We start from the raw sequence: 11,866 nt of genomic DNA, 5'->3' as shown, positions 1-11,866 counted from the left end.
CATATGTTTATTTTAAATATATATTTGGATTTACTGTCTAAATTGCTTCAGTAGCTGACTGATTTCTACAAAAATAGTGGCATAGATACATTTGCCTCACTTCCAAAATATCTGTTCAACAAGTATGCACTTTTTAAAAGCTAGCAAAAGGGATAAACTGTTAACTTATATGGAATGCTCATAATTTGAAATCAACAGACATTTGGAAGTCTGCCACAGCTCCTAGCAATGATTTGAAGAAAACCAAGAAGCAAGAAAGCAAATTCATTTTTTATCAAGTTTTGACAAAATTTGTCTTCTAATTTTCATTTTTATAATCAGCTGCTAAAGGCATTCATTTTCATCTCCTTGATTAGATACTGTAGAGACTGATTACTGGATTTAATAGTTCTTTTTAATGAAAAATTGTCATTAGCTTTTCTATGATTACCTTAAAATAACCACAAATCACCCATTAGTTTTTTTTTCTATTTTTTTCCCAAATTGTTTGTTTCCTTATTTATTCCCAGTTTCTCCTCTGTACATTCCATATCCAAACTCCAAGCCTCTCATTTCCACCAAACCACTCAGGTTTCCTAGGGTAATCCTGTTCAACATTCCCTTACCAATTACTTAAGCTTATGTTAAATCCAGCTTGGGCCATAAACCTTCCACTAATTTACAAGAAGCAATAATAAGATACCTACTTTTCTTAAAGCAACTCATAAGCTTTACTACTATTTAATATTTTAATTTAAAAATGTTGAAAAGAAATTATCTTAATTCTCCCTGACACTAAGATTTTTTCCTATTCACAGTAATAGTAGCTCACATTTTTAAATGCAATAAGTGGGTTCTACAAAGTCAATAGGATTGGTATCATTTCCTTTTCCAGGAGAAGAAAATGATTTATGAAAGTCCTTTAACTTATTAAAATGAAAGTCCTTTAACTTATTAATAATATAGTCTTTCTACTACATTATATTAATAATCAAAATAACTATAAATGATCACTTTGTTTGAATCATTGAATCCATTATTATTTGATATTTCCTGAGACTATGCATTATATATGATCAGTTCAGTTGCTCAGTCATGTCTGACTCTTTGCAATCCCATGGACTGCAGCACACCAGGCTTCCCTGTCCATCACCAACTCGCAGAGCTTGCTCAAACTCATGTGCATTGAGTCGGTGATGCCATCCAACCATCTCATCCTCTGTCATCCCTTTCTCTTCCTGCCTTCAGTCTTTCCCAGCATCAGGGAAAGATGACTCTTTTCCAGTGAGTCAATTCTTCGCATCAGGTGGCCAAAGTGTTGGAGCTTCAGCTTCAGCATGAATATTCAGGACTGACTTCCTTTAGGATCGACTGGTTTGATCTCCTTGCAGTCCAAGGGCTGAGCGCTGCAGAATTGATGACTTTGAACTGTAGTTTTGGAGAAGACGCTTAAAAGAGTCCTTTGGACTGCGGTATATATGAGAGTAGAGGGTTTTTTTGGGTTTCCCTTGTAACTCAGTTGGTAAAGAATCTGCCTGCAGTGCAGGACACCTGGGTTCGATCCCTGGGTTGGGAAGATCCCATGGAGAAGGAAATGGCAACCCACTCCAGTATCATTGTCTGGAAAATCTCATGGACAGAGGAGCCTGGTGAGCTGCAGTCCATCGGGTCGCAAAGAGTCAGGCACGACTGAGCAACTAACACTTACTTAGAGGGCTTTTTATGATTTATTGTTAAACATTACCTCTTCTAAAAAACTCTCACCTAAATAATGCTAACATTCACATGTTGATGATGTTTTCTTTCTAATTATAAAAATTACATCTTGAATAAATGCGAGCCTTGTTATGAGTTTAGTATTCCATGGCTTTGCAGTCTCCAGTTAAAATTGAAATATCTAATAACTGTGCCTCATTTCTGAATGTAACTCTTCCACTGATATTTGCAAAGTAAATATAATTTTATAGAAAATGCAAATTTAAAGCACATTTAGCTGCTATAATGAAAATCTCTACGTGGTCTATAGTATAGTATAAATGCATTTTTTATAATGACTTATAGGACTTTTAAAATAATGACTTATAGGTCTTGACACTGATTTATAGATTGTCCTGCTTCCCACTGTCAAATTGGATTTTCAGGATAATGCTAATTGGTGAGTAGGTAAATATTACCAACATTTCAAACACGAAGTGACTGAAGTTGGCTAGATAACTTGCCTTATGTTACAGAGCAAGCATGAAAATACAAAAAATAAAAACCAAATTTCTGACCCAAAGGCTTTTTTCTATTGAATAATAACTTTGTAATGCTGGAGCAGATTTCTATGTAAAGTCTATATCTCTAGCTTTATAGTAACATAGATCCAGATGAGATGGGATGTCTTCACCTTCCCTGATCTTAGCCTCTCTCCATATTAAAATGAATCATTCGGAAGCTTTTCTTTTGCCCTCTCTGCATATTATTTCTTAATGTTCATCAGGTTTTGTTTTTAAACTTTTTTGGACTCACAAATGTTAAATTTTGTTATTTTCTTTTTACTTTCCCTTCCAATTTCCCTTCTTCCTTGTCATCATTTTCAATTCTTCTACTATGCATCATAATACTCTTTTTAAAAACTAGGATCTAGTTAATTTTGATTGTTACCTGAAGCATGGGCTTCCCTGGTGGTTCAGATGGTGAAAAATCTGCCTGCATTGTAGGAGATCCAGGTTCGATCCCTGGCTTGTGAAGATCCCCTGGAGAAGGGAATGACAAACCACTTCATATTCTTGCCTGGAGAATTCCATGGACAGAGGAGCCTGGAAGGCTACAATCCATGGGGTCACAAAGAGTTGGACACAACTGAGTGATTAACACTACTACTACTACTACTGCTGCTACTACCTGAACCATAGAGTGTGTATCTGTTTGTTTCTATTAAATGTTAGGAATGAATAGTTTCTTAAATTTCTTAAACTAGCTTGAATTTTGCTAAGGGAAAAAACATTATTTTTTTTAAATGATGACAAGCATTCTGCTTTAGAAAACATGAGTTTTCATCAAAGTATAACAAGCATACAAGGAAGTACACAAGTCATAAGTTACAGATAGATTAATTTTCACAAAATAAAAACACCCAAAAAACACCCATGTGACTAGCATGCAGAAGAAATTTAACATCATTAGAACTGATGAGATTTTAATTGAAATTATGCTGAATCTCTGACTCAGTGTGGGGAGATTAAAAATATTGAATCTCCTAATCCATAAAATTATTATACCATTCCAATTGTTCATATCTTCATTAATATTTTCTAAGCAATTTTCCACAGTTCACTGTGTACATATCTTGCACATTTTTCATTAAAGTTACATTTCAGAATATGATGTTCTTTGATGTTGTCATAAATAATATTTTTGTAGTAATATAATTCTTTTTTTATTGAGATATAGTTTATTCATAATATTCTGTTAGTTTCAGATGAACATCACAGTGCTTAAGAATTTTTACAGGTTTTTGTTTGTTTGTTTGTTTTTGTTTTTTGCTGTTGTTGAGTTGTTAAGTTGTATCTGGCTCTTTGTGACCCCATGGGCCTTAGCTTGCCAGGTTCCTTTGTCCATGGTATTTCTCAGGCAAGAATACTTGAGTGGGCTGCCATTTCCTTCTCCAGGGGATCTTCCCAACCCCGGGATCAAGTCTGCAACTCCTTTACTGGCAGGCAGATTCTTTACTGCTGAATCACCAGGGAAGCACTTTTACAGTTTAAACTCCATTAAAAGTTATTACAAGATAATGGCTATGATTTCATGCGCTATGCAGTTTCCTTGTTCTTTATCTGGAAAATTGTTTTTGAATGCCTCTGAAGAGCCAAGGCAAAATACACTGAAGAAATGAAGTTGAAGTGACAGTGAGGGAAAAACCTGGGACACTATTTCATAGTCATACAGGCAGCTGTGTTCTTTGAACAGAAGTTTGTTACCGTCTCAGGGCCTTTGCACTTGCTTCTACTGTTTGTCGTATTTAGAATTACACTTGATTTTTTTTTCTTGAGCTTGTACCTTGTATAGCAAGTAATCTTGCTATATCGACTAATATATTCTAACTCACTAACGATAGATTACTTTCAGATATTGTAAATACATAATGATGCAATCTGTGAATAATGGCTGTCGCACTCTTTCTTTTTCAGTCCTTGTGGCTACTAAGTCGCTTCAGTCATGTCCGACTCTTTGCTACCCCATGGACTATAGCCCGCCAGGCTCCTCTGTCCATGGAACTCTCCCAGCAAGAATAATCCTTATGCCTTTGTTTTTATCTTTTCCTTGCTTTATTGCCCTGGCTAGGGCCCCCTAAAATGTTGAGCACAATTAGTGATAATAAGCATTGTTGTGTTGTTCTTGATCTCAAGGGAGTAAGTTTTCCGTATGTCACCATTAGTTATTATATTTGCCTCAGTTTTTTGAAGTTTTTTTTTTTTTTTTTTTGCTTTTAATCATGGTAAATTTTGCCTAATGGCATTTTTGCATATTTGGGGATAAATCTATGATTTTTTCCTTTTGTTCTGTTAACTTTGTTTGATTTCTAAATGCTACAAACCATAAATTTATCTTGGATTAAAAAGTATTTGTTTATGTATATTACAGTTGCTACATCTTGGATTAAGTTTGTTAAGCATCCCTCCTCTTTTTGGGGGGGGGTCATGAAAGAGACTTTTAATTTTCCTTTCTTATGAAATTCTTGTTGGTTTGATATACATTTCAAATGCTTCAAATTAAACTTTTTTGGAAGGTTTTCACTGTTTCTATTTTCTGGAAGAGGTAGTGCAAATCAGATTTCCTAAGTTTTCTTTTTTAACTGTATTTTTCTTGGAATTTTGCCATTTCATATCAAATGTATTGGATACAACTGCTTATAGGCTTCCCAGGTGGCCCTAGTGGTAAAGAACCTGCCTGCCAACACAGGAGATGTAAGAGACGCTGATTCAGTCCCTGGGTCAGGAAGATCCCCTGGAGGAAGGCATGACAACCCACTCCAGTATTCTTGCCTGGAAAATCTCATGGACAGAGGAACTTGGCAGGCTACAGTCCATGGGGTCACAAAAGTCAGTCATGACTGAAGCCACTTAGCATACATGCACACACAACTGCTTTAATTTTACATCTATGCCTCAAGAATCTGTAGGGATGACCCCCTTTATGTTCCTCATATGAATTACATGTGCCTTCTCATTTTTCTCAATCAGTCTTGCTAGATGTTTTGAAAGGGATAATAAAGATATTAATAAAGATATTAACCCTTTCAGAAGAGAACTTTCTTGGTTTTGTCAATATTCTTTTATATTTTTAAAAATTCATTATATTTTAATTTTTAATTTTATTGTTTTATTTTCTCCACTTTACTATACCATTTTTTTCTGAAGTCTTGTGAGTAATGATCAGGTCCTGAATTTTCCAGCATTTTTTCTTTTGCATTTAATGTGGGAAGTTTTCTTTTGGTGCATCCTACACATTTGAAAAGATTCTTGAGGTATAACTGACATACCATAAATTTGATAATTTTAAAATGTATGATGCATTATGATTTACATATATGTATATATTTATGAAATAAGATAATAACTATATCTGTTACCTGCCAAATTTTCCATGTGGAGTTGTGTAATCACCCCTGCTAACTTTCTCTATGGCCCCAAGTCCAGGCAGTAAACATTCTTTTTTTTTTTTTAGTAAACATTCTTATACAAATATGTGTATGGACATATGCTTTAATTTCTCTGGAATAAACACCAGAAGTCGAAGACATGAATCACATCATAAATAGGATAGAGTCAATGAGTTTTTCCAAATAATTGAATCATTTTATATTCTGTTAGTAGTGGATGAGAGTCACTGTAGCTCTATATCATTGCTTAGAATGGTCAGTATTTTAAACTGTAGTCCTTAGAGGTGTACAGTGATATTTCAAAGTCACTCTAAATGGTATAGGTAAAACCAAATCATTGATTTTCCTGTCCTGGCATACATAGTAGATGGAGAAAATGTAATATAGGCCTAATGCCCGTCCTTTCCTTTCCACCTGATTTTGTATAGATATTTATTTTTGACTGCAAGCTAGATTTTCTGTGTGAAACACTATGGAGATAACTGGAGGCCAGGGAGCATTTCATTTTGCTTATGAAGGACAGTTAGTGTTGGAGTAATTCATCTCATAGCAGTGAGGGATTGTGTCCTTTTAAGGCTGGGTTTCAGATTTTGTGAAGGGTTTTATATTTCTGATTCATATTTACATTTAGGGCATATCCTCTCAGAGATGTCAAATGATTTGTTGGATTGTTTTCCAGAACATCTCCTTGGTGTTGTGTAGTCAGGTCCAGTTTGTGTTCCCTGCTGGAAGCCCTGATCAGCTACAAACTTCTCAGCTACAACTTTCTGCTTAGCATTTTGGATCCTCAGTCATCTCTTTCGTATTATAAAAGGACTTAAGAGGAAAAAGTGGTATCAAATTTGGGTCTCGTCACTTAGGCTTCTCCTGTCTCTGAGATCCAGTTCTTCCTTTGGCCTCTGGTGCCTTTTAATAATACTTTTAATATCTTCCAGATTTCCTAGGTTTTCTCAGTAGGAGGCTTGAGCTGAAATGGTCTACCATAACTGGAAGCAGAAAGTGAAAAGTGAGAGTGAAGTAGCTCAGTCGTGTCCAACTCTTTGCGACCCCGTGAACTGTATGGCCTACCAGGCTCCTCCCTCCATGGGATTCTCCAGGCGGGAATACTGGAGTGGGTTGCCATTTCCTTCTCCAGGGGATCTTCCCAACCCAGGGATTGAACCCAAGTCTCCTGCATTGCAGGCAGACGCTTTAACCTCAGAGCCACAGACATCTCTCTAAATAAAATTTTTTTGAAATATGTATTAGTTTGTGATAGTTTTGCTTCTTGTAGCCAATCAATCCAAACAATATTAAGAAGATAAAGTATTTCAGGGCAAATGTTTCTTGAGAATTCAATCCTTTTTGTCATTGTCTGCTTGATTTCCAATTTAAAATTTGACTGAATCCATGAACTTTTCCACAGTCCCCAACATGTGCCAAGTGTGATCCATCTATTGGAGGTACATTGTTGGGTTACTGCTTAATGTGGATTCAGTCAAGAAGATTAGGAGATATATTAGAGAAGATATAAAATATGGGTATGTACATGTTATTTTATTGGCATAAATTAATGATACTTGATCACATATTAAGTCTTAAAATAGATATTAATGATTTCAGAAAAAATTTCATCAAACAATGACAATCTCTGTCCAAGTAAGTTTGCCCATCACTTATCTATCTATATAATTAAAACAAAGTTAGTGTCCATCATTTGATAATAAATGAACTATAAATTGCATGCATCAATATGAATGAATCTCACAAATATAATATTGAGCCAAAAAAAAAAAAAAGTCAGTGGCATACTAAGACCTGTAGTATGTACTCATTTATACATTGGAGATGCTCATCTGATCAAGGAAGACTATTAATCAGACTATCCATACAACTTGAAATACTGAAAGACAGATAGATGGAGAGATGGAGACAGAGAAAAATGGAAGGAATTGAAGAGGGATTGAAGAACAAACAAAGGCAGTGGTCAGCCAGAAAAATTTACAAAGTGAAGATCCTTAGAATTCAGTTGAGTATTTGTAATTGTCTTTCTCTCTGAAGAATATACAAATTCAGGTAGCTTACTAGAGGTAGAACAATGAGCAGAACTTCCAGTAAACTCACCAGGCCATAGGGAATGTAAGAGGTTGTAAATTTTGCTGGGTTTGAATGGGATGCTGAGGGCTATAGTTTGGGAGCAACAGCAAAGCCAGAAATGACCAACTCTTACCAGGCTCATCTCTGAATCATTTGAATCTCTGTTTGGAATAGATAGGTCTGAAAATGATAGTGTTGCTAGGAGCGAAGCCAGAATGAAATTTAACTTGAATTGTGTCTACAATTTTCATATATAGTTTTTGGCATAGAATTAAAAATGGCCAGGATAAGTAGGAGAAAAGAACATGTGACCTAAACCCAGTTGAAACAGCAGATAATGGAACTAGAATAACAAGTTAACCAGATAAAAGACCTTTCAGATATTCATTAAAAATGCCTATGTTCAAGTAAATAGAAGACAAAATTAAGAATTTTAGTGGCAAACTGAAAATTATAAAAAATCAGGTCTTATTTCATGTACTGAAGTTCTGTATGTAGGCACTTAAACATTAGGAATATTGTCACCTCATAAATGGATTCATTAATTATAATGAAATGTTCCTATATGTCTCTAGTTATACTCTGTTTCTTGAAGTCTACTTTGGCATTAATGTACCCAGTCAAGCTTTCTTATGCTTAATTTTATACAGTATATTATTTTCTATACTATTACTTTCAACCTATCTCTTGAATTCAAATTAATTCATATGTAAGTAGCATATAGTAAATAGGACTTGTCTTTTTTTCTAGTCTGAAAAACTCTCCATTCGAATTGGAATGATTAGGTCTGCTTAAATTTAATATTATCAATACAGTTTGTTTTAAAGTTGATGATCTTGCCACTCATTTTCTATTTTCCCCATCTCTTTATTTTTCTGTTCCTCTTTTGTACTTCCTTTTGAATATTGAATATTTTTTATTAATTCAATTTAAATTCCTCTTTTGACTTTTTATTTGTGGCAGTTTATTTTTTAAATTTTTTTAATCTCTGACTTTGTTTTTAATTCTTAAGCCCTATGATAGGATAGTTTACAAATCTATGCTAATGATATAGCTCCTCTACTTTAACTTTTCTAATGAGCTGGCAAAAGCATCATTACCAATCACACACATATAAGTAGTTCTACAGTTGTGTTTCTAAATTCCTGTTTAAAAGACAATCCTGAATTATAACTTAGTCTGACATCATGAAGAATGCAAAAGCAAAGTTTGCTATCATATCTTGTCACAGTGAATTTTAAAAGCATCTGACCTTAAAGATCATCTATAAAATGTGAGGTGCCAAATATTCTTTATTTGATGCTATACATAAACCATACTAAAATGCCTTTCATTAAGTAAAAGGCAGTATTTTAGATAAAGAATTTTAATTAAATTGGCATAGTTAAGACCAAAAAGATACAGTGGACATTGTCAGTGTGTCTTTAGCCCTTGCATAGATAGGCTAATGAGCACAACTTGAAACAGGTGACTCTCGTGCTGGTCTGTAAGACAGTGAAGGGACCTTCTCAGTATTTAAATATATATATATTTATATTTAAATATTTATATATACACACACACACACACACACACACACACCAGTTATAGAAATCTGAGCATAAAACCAATCTCCTGTAGGGTCTGAGAAGGCATTCATCATCTTCCTGAAAAGCCTGACATTTCTGATTCAGGTTCAATCATCTCTTTAGAAAAGGAAAACAGTGATAGTCCTTGTTGAACTGGAATTACTATCAAAATTCAAAAACTTGACCATGTTCATTAAGCCACAAGCCAATCTTATTTAAATCAAGACTGTCCAACAGAAATATTCCATCAGTCATTCATGATCTGAGTTCTAGTGTATGAGATCAATTTAAATATGGTACACATAAAAAGTCATGAGACATTTCTGTTTTGTAATAAATAAGGCAGTGGACCACTATTACTCATTACTAGCTTTTTTGAGATAAGTTATCGTCTTCCCTTTCTCCCTTCTTCTTAATCCCAGTGAACATCACTTTTGTTTCGGGAATGCACTTCTTGTGATTCTTCAAGTAATCCATCAGTGTCTCCTCTCCCCAGGTGATGCCTTTGTTCTTGTTGGGATTCGTGTAAGAGAATCCAGCAGCTTGACCTGTCTTTTACCCAAACAGACAATGGAGATTTGGCCCAGTCTTGTGCTTGCCTCCCTTTTCCACAGTATAGCACGGGGCACACTTCTGAATAGAAATCTTGTCCTTCTCAGCGTCACCCATTTTTAAATCGTTCCTTCTCCTCAAACGGCTGAGAGGTTCCTGCTTCAAGCCGCAAGCGGAATGTCCCACTCTCTAAGCCCAAGGACACACCCCTATGGCCATTTGAAAACCTCTCCACACATTCTTTGACCTCCTTTCCTTCAAGAGATGCGTTTCATGGCTCCTCCCAGCATTCTAGGTCAAGCCTAGTGAGTCTTTGTAACCAATACAATGCAACAGTTGTGATGCTAGATAATGAAACTGACATTATCAGCTATCACCAGCAGAGGGCGCCGTGTTGGTCCGCCACCCTGTGCTTTTGAAGCACAGATCACAGGTCACTGTGGTTCTCCGTTTCCATATTTCCTTTCATATTCTGTAGAACTTCCGGTAATAACATAAATTACGGGTTGTCCGCCGGCAAATTGACTCAGGTATGTTTCTATGGAAGTGTCTTAATTCACTGTTACCTTGGAAAGATAATTTTGCCAGATAGAGAATTCTACTGACGTTTTATTTTTTTGTTTGGTATCAGAAAGATTCTGCTCCATTATCTCGGTTTTCTATGGATTCTGTTGAGAAGGCCACCACTGTCATTTCTAGGGAGGTAACGTATCTTTCTCAGAAGTTTTGATTTTTCTACACTTCACTAATATTCTTTATATTTCATATAAATATCTAAAAGACGTTTACTAGTGAAATATTTCAAAATTTAAATAGCTGTTTTGTTGATTCTAAATTTTCCATTTGTGTAAATAAAAGAAGAATTTATTGGAATGACAATAGCGACAAAATATAGCAAGAGCAAAAATATCTTATTAAAAATAGCAAAAGGCAATGTATTTTTCTTCTTACTAAAATGCATAAAAAATCTGCAGACTGTACATAACCAGAATTTGGAGGGCATATAAAATGGTACTGAGTTTTTGGAAATTAATTTGCTATTTTTTACCAATACTTTAAATTTACCTACCCTTTTCCACCATAATTGGCTTTCTCTGACTATCTGACAGAATTTGTCGAAGATATGTATATAAATATGGCTACAAAAAGGCACAACAGCTATTTTTAGTACACTATATTGTATTCATACTATAAATGCATTGCAGATTTTATACCCAAATAGATCTTATATAATTGCAGAAGATATCTCCAGGACATATTTTTAATAAAAAGCAAGCAAGTTTATTTCACATGTGTTTACAAGTAAATAAATATTACTTATATAGATGTATATTTATATGTATGTTTGTTCAGGTACACTCTTCATTGCTAATCATGGTTACTTCTGTCAAAGGATATATGTCCGTGTTTTTGGAAATTTTACACTGAGCACACATCTTACTTTTAATCAGTAGAATAAAGTAGTTACGTGGCAGCATATTACTGATGATTCTTTTTAACTGTCTACTTTATTTTTTTAAGTAGTATGATACAGTGAGAAGTTATGCTTAAAACCAGAATTATGGCAGAGGTGGATGGAAAAGAAATAATATGAAAAAATATAGAAAATATATGTGGAGAAAAATTTAATTTTTATGTGAACCATTTATAAGAAACTGACCTCTAATTAGTCATTGAAATCATTGTACTGGGGGCGATAAATAAAAGTGTCAGAAAGAATGCTTTTTTCACTGTTCTACTGGGATTAAATGTCAGGTGTAATGTAGAATTTACTTAATATCCAGGAGCTTCTCTTGCCATGATATCAGGAAAAGTGACAGCAGTAATCAGGGTCAAAATCCTCTCAATTTTTATCTGCTCCGTGTACAGAAAAAGACAAAACTATAATCTTGTTGTATAGGGTTTTCATGCCATTTCTTATGATATGTATGAAATGTTTAGTGAGAATTGCTGTTCTTTAGAAAAATGTGTTTAGATTTAACTGTGTGGAATCCAGCAATATTGCTAAATGCAGTTATTAATTCTAATTTGTTCCATGTAGATTATT

At 34.5% G+C, this 11,866-nt stretch overlaps 1 pseudogene; it reads right to left on the bottom strand.

Moving 5' to 3' along the window:
* Positions 1-9,623: 9,623 nt before the first annotated feature.
* Positions 9,624-9,936, bottom strand: LOC102284523 (cytochrome c pseudogene; annotated as a pseudogene).
* Between the last annotated feature and the right edge of the window lie 1,930 nt (positions 9,937-11,866).

The sequence above is a fragment of the Bos mutus genome, chromosome X (assembly GCF_027580195.1).
Source record: "Bos mutus isolate GX-2022 chromosome X, NWIPB_WYAK_1.1, whole genome shotgun sequence".
Classification (NCBI taxonomy): Eukaryota; Metazoa; Chordata; class Mammalia; order Artiodactyla; family Bovidae; genus Bos; species Bos mutus.
This window is presented reverse-complemented; position numbering and strand designations above follow the sequence as displayed.